This window comes from Silurus aristotelis (assembly GCF_946808225.1).
Source record: "Silurus aristotelis genome assembly, chromosome: 4".
NCBI classification, from domain to species: Eukaryota; Metazoa; Chordata; class Actinopteri; order Siluriformes; family Siluridae; genus Silurus; species Silurus aristotelis.
This window is the reverse complement of record NC_139577.1, coordinates 22,145,475-22,151,976: the sequence shown is the minus strand read 5'-3', so window position 1 is coordinate 22,151,976 and position 6,502 is coordinate 22,145,475.

Genomic DNA, 6,502 nt, shown 5'->3' with positions numbered 1-6,502 from the left:
TATTTGACTGTGTTCCCATATTTAAATAGATTTATTTATATGGATTAATTTGGCTCAAATGAGCAGTTATAAATTTTTAGCTGTATCCAGGGACCTGGGGTCTGTGCAGAAAACATCTAACAAATTGTACATTATGTGCAATGCTAAACATTTCCTGATCTTGTTCTTATGGCATACATATGTATACATAAATATGAATAAATATTAACTTGAGAATAAAGAATATTATATGTGTTCACTCATGCACACATACTTTACATTACATACAATTCTGCTTAGTGCGCTAAATAAAGATTTTATGGTGCATATTTTCAAGTGTGCACATAATTTTAAGTTTGTGACCTGTGGACAGTTTTTAGATAGTGGTTAACAGCACATGAATGGACCGAATATTTTTATTTAGCTATATAAATTTGGATTTTCATTTGATAAGCTGTAAAACAAAAACATGTTCATACAATGTTTATATAATTTGCTAGCCGTGGTCATTGACTTGTGGATTTGTGCATGTGCATGAATGCATTTTTTTTTTTTTTTATATGTGGTTTTCATTTCACGTTCTGCACCGTTAGTGATATCCTGTTGATTTACCATTCTTTTCATTTTATTTAAATACCACAGCTGAACTTTCTCCTCACCATGGTTTTTCTTGTTTTGGTATTGCTATGTAACTTTCCAATCCTTGTAGTGCTTATATAAACTTAAATATGACACAGCATGAGGACACAGTCAAGTACAATTCTTAATTTTATTTTATTTGACATAATTCATGTTGAAACCGTCCAGCTTGGGACAGAACTCTGATGTCAGGTAATGTAAATATATGTAGTCAACTGTTCAGTGACTAGCATGTAAGTGTGGTTGCAAGCTTCATCCAACACCACAACAAAACTCTTTAACTGTTTGGCATATGTGAGTAATTAAGAATAACACATTTGGCTGACTGCATGGTAATTGTGAGGATATCGTTGTAATGTTTGGCCCACAGTCTCTAGGCCATATAATTAACATTTACAACATGTTTTTAAACATATAACAACCATGGGTGATAAAAGCTGCAATCTGGCTGAAATTCTATAATATATTTTTAATTAAATTTTCCAGCCGCAATTTGAAGCATACTCAGGGGATTAATTGGTACGTTTGGTCTTAACGGATTTAAGAGTCTTAAATGATTTAATGATTAAAAGAAATTAAACTCTTTGGGCATTTTGACCATTGAATCTAGTTGGGCAGCTGTTATATATTACAGATTTTCTCACATGCATTCACATACAATAATCATGTGACTTTTCTGTACTGTACTGGTTGTAGTTCATACGCTATGTACATTAAGATTTTAACTTGTTAATAACTTGTTAGTTAGTTCAAGGCTTCAGTCCATTTGCTAGTGCAATCTTAACTTCCAGAGTTAAAAACAATACTGGGGAAATATTAAATGAAAGTTATAGATAATGTGTCAAACTCATACTGAAAAAGAATAAGTATCCACCACAAATGCACCCAAGATTTAAAAAGTTCTAATAAAATTTTTAATGCTTAAAATAAGTTATTGTTTGTTTTTCATAAGCTACAATGTAACTGTCCAAAGATAAATCAATGTATGTTTGCAGATTATAGCAAAATATTCTGTAAATTACCAATATTTTCAATTATGCCAACTATGCTAGCTGCTGGAATTGGAGCAGTTATATAGACCAAGTAAGGTTTATCTAATTTGAAAGCATACTAATAACAAATACAAAATGCAAATTATATTGGGGAATGCCTTTTAGGTATGCCAAGAAAATGTATAAATATATATTTTATATGAATATTTTATTTATTTAGAAATTTCCAGTATATTGAGAATTTTTAATAGGTAATGCCAGTAGCGAATATCAAAATCAAGACAGCAGGTTTGGGTATTTTTCTATACTCAGATTAATATGAATTATTTAAAATCATGTTACCTTAGATTACAAATTAGCATGATTCTTGATTTTATTTTATTTTTTTTTTTTTTTTTTGCATCAATGCAGAAAATATAAAACATAAAAAGTTTTCAATGTCAATATCACTCAAGTACTATACACCAAGATAACACTAAAGGCCAGTAACAAAAGACAATTGCTCAATTACTTTTCATACATGTTTACCTTCATGTGGCATGTTCCAGCCACCTCCAAAGTACATTTAAATGCCTTATTCAACTAAGTCAATAGGTATCAATGACCATAATCTGAATATTTCCATCATGGAAAGAAAGACATGAGGCAGTTTTAACTGCTTTTTAAATGCATGGACTACAAGCTATTCAGTGGAACCTCCATACGAACTTGAAATTTTAGTATGAACAGACTAGTGGCAATTCTGCAATAAATTCACCTATTTTTCCTTTTGGAAAATGTATTAGGAGAACTTTGCTCAGCAAATTGAGCAAAGCTGTATTCAGAATAAGTCCAAGAAATGTACCTAGAAATGTACCCTGCGTATAAGGTGATTAGCTCACATTTAATTACAGCATCACAAGCACTGCACAATAAAGGCCATTTGTTCTGGGGATGCCACTACTGTCATTGCTTTTAGTCTCAATTATTTCTCTGTGGAAAGTCCATGCAGACTGTCTGCTATCAAACATTCTCTAAGTTACCTAGAAATTACATTTGTAAAAAAATTTTACGTTTAGCTTATCAGCAAACCTGCTCCCTATATCCACAAACATATTTATATATATATATATATATATATATATATATATATATATATATATATATATATATATATATATATATATATATATATATATATAAATAAAGCCACATGCAATAATGCATTACATTTGTATGAATGGCACCAATATATGCAAAGAGCAAAACTTTCAGAGCCACATGAAAAGACATTCCACCGAACAAACCTTTAATAACAGGTGATTAGATGGGACAACAAACCCACATGTGTCTTATTGCTTTGAGCTCCAAGTGTGTAATGAAAAAGAGGAAAACAGAGGGGGTGGATTATCATGAGCCTCAACTCATCTTTAGCGGAGCTCAAGTTTGCTCATTGTCTGAATGCAGGAACGAACCCCACTCTGTGGCGCCAAGCTGACATTGCAGAATGCTGTCTGGGTCAGTGAGTCACCTGGCACCAGACGTAATGGCAGGCAAGGGTGTGCTATTTACAGTCGCAGCCGGGCACCAGGGGCCACAATGGCGACGCTGAAACACTCCCCTCCTCGTGCGATGACAGCCCAATCTTTACACAACAATGGCATATAATTTGTGAGAGGGCCCCGCTGTGAGAGCAAAGATGGGTAATTAAAGCAAGAGAGGACAGTCTGAGATACAGGCAAACCAGTATTGATGACAGTCATCAGCTGACTGCTGTATAGAGCCTTGTTATACGCTCCATTGTCATGGAACTAAATGAGCTCTCTTACGTTGAGCTTGGTGGCAGTGGAGAGTGAAGAGAGTGTGGGGTGTGTGTGTGTCCGAGGAAAGAGCCAGGAGACTATTGTCCTCTGGTGCTCGCTTTCATGGGAACAGCTTTCTGATCATAGAAAGGGGAAGTTATTACCCGCCTTCGTTCAGCTCACCTATTAATGATACTAGTCAACAAAGCCAGCTCAGTCCTACTGTCTGTCGTAGACTTCATGAGGCCAAGCACTCTGCGCTGGCCTAACTGCTGAATTAGGAAAGTTCATTTGGCTATTAACTCATGAATGGAGTCCTCTCTCTGCTTGGCCTATAAATGTGAAGGTCTTTATGCTCTGCAGGAAGGTTTAGACTTTATACTTTGGGGAATATGATTGGCTCTATTGTTGGTCAAGATAATCTGCCTTGTCACTTAACAGCTTGGTTTGCGGTCAAAGAGATTGCACAAACCCCCCTCAGAGTAATGGCCATTAATAACACCAATAGAGAACGCCTATTTGTGCACTTGATGGCCATTAAGCTGCTTAAGAACTGAATATGATAGGACTTAAAGTAGAAAAGGAAGTGACTAAGTCTGTTCCTGTTGTTAATGTGATGAGTGACTTAGAAACAAAAAAAAACAACTTCCACAGCAACCTTATAATGAGCCTATTTTCTGTATTCACATATGATTTTCAGGCCTGAACATTAAACTCAATGCCAAATATTTTCTTCACTTGGTCACACATTTTAGAGTTTCGACCTCAGATTTCTGTATAGCAGCATAAATTACTCCCAGCTTCATATAAGGGCTCCATCAGGACACATTGATAAAAAACTAATTGGATCGGTCATTTCTTTGTTCTAATCTGGATTCCAGGCTCTGAGATATTAGTGGTTATTCACACTTTACTAATGTCTTTTTTAAGTGTTGCCCAATACAGCTGCAATGGGGTTTGATTTTTATTTTCACCCACTGCAGATGTGGCTAATACGCAAGATGTGTGTGTGTGTGTGTGTGTGTGTGTGTGTGTGTGTGTGTGTGTGTGTGTGTGTGTGTGTGTGTGTGTGTGTGTGTGTGTGTGTGTGAGAATCTGAGTCGCTGGAACCACTTGGCACAGCCTTCAGCAGACTGTGGCTTCCTTGACAGACAGCACACTTCCAACTCCACTCCAGCACGCATATTCACTCTGAGGCAGCCAGTCTGCTGACAGACACTTGATTTACGACTGCTTTGCTAAGTTTTACTGCAAATGTTAATGTGACAGAAACTATTGACTTGGGGAAGTAATTCTTCTGTGGGTCATAAAGTGTAGTGTAAAAGTGGTGGCGCTTTCATGAGAAGTGCACTTGATGATATGTTTATAACATTATCATAAAACTCTCTTCACTAGTCCTTTTTTGAGTGTGACTCAGCCAAATAAGACCTCCACACCTTTTTTCAATTACCCGGAAACACTAGTTACTTGTCAATACATATTTGGGCTATAGCAACTGATGACAATGATATACAAATGCTTATACAATCTCTTTCTACAGTATAGCTGTGTTTGGCGATAACTCCTGAATTGTTGGTCAACAGACTGGGCAACACAAACTCTCTCTCTCTGACAAGGCACATGTGACTATACAAGATAATAATACACTTTAAGGATAATATTGGAAAAAAAAAATGTAAATAAAAATAAAAGCAGCAATATATATATACTGTATATACTGTATATATACTGTTCAAACTCTATTACTTTAACAAGGTTCTATTAACATGCCTTATTATACAGTCTCTCTCTCTCTCTCTCTCTCTTTCACACACACACACACACACACACACACACACACACACACACACACACACACACATACACACACCTATGCTTTCTTATGCACAAACACATGCATTAACATCTGGAAACACTTAAATCGACTTTAATAGCTATTTACTGTGATCTGTACTTTTTATTTAAACACATTTTCCACTCTGCTAATGCTAATGTTTCATAAAACCCCCATTTCTAAATGTGATTATTTTTGTGCCAGCAGTTAGAACATTAAGTGTTGCACATGCATGTATAGTGATGCACTTAAGGCTTGGAAACAGTCAAACAACAATTATTCATAATGTGAGTCTATCAGACCTTCATAACAGCCCTGGGCAAACCTTAATGATCAACGCAACTATCCCAGTGAGACAATATGCATGAATCATGCAGTTTTAATAAACAGTCATGAGAGCTGGCTAGGCTGCAGTTCTGAGGTCAGCTACAGTTCTGTCATCTCCATCTGAAGCTGAAGCGCTGTGCACTGAAAGCCCCTCTGCTCCGAAACCTGACACTACACCGACACAACAGGACATGTGTTCGCTCTTACTCTAATGTGAAAATGGACACTCAAACATTCAACTGTGACCTGTTTTATGGTTTTACACACTCACAGAGCCCTATAACCTCTAATAGGACATACAGAGCTCTGTTACAGAGGCAGAGCACTCTTCAAGCAGGGACAGAGAAAAAAGAGAGAACAGTTTTAAAGTAATCAACAACAACACCACCAATGATAATAATAATAATAATAATAATAATAATAATAATAATAATAATAATAATTATTATTATTATTATTATTATTATTATTATTATTATTATTATTATTATTATTATTATAAAACTATGAATACTGGGGTCTGTAAACAATGCTGGATTGTACTAATGGTCACATGAACAGATCCTCCTTGGAAGTTTGATGGAACAAGCCAGATAGTATATTTAGTTGTGTATAAATGTTGTAATACCTGTACAGGTACTGTAGTGATCTAATTGAACACATTCTTTTAAAAATAAGTGTTTATTTATTTTAAATGTTAAAATATTTAGGTAGTGGCCACGAAATGTATAACAAGTTAAATGAATTATAAATGAACAAATCTGTTATGTTATGCATATATTGAACTCAGGGTTACAATAGGCAGATCAAGCTAATATAAAATGATTTATATGAAATGTTTGCACAGTCCTTTTCAGGCAAGTCACGTCAGGTTTGCTAACACTTTAAAAACATGAATAATGTGTGAACAACAACAACAAAAACTTTTAAGAATGAGAATTTCTTCAAAC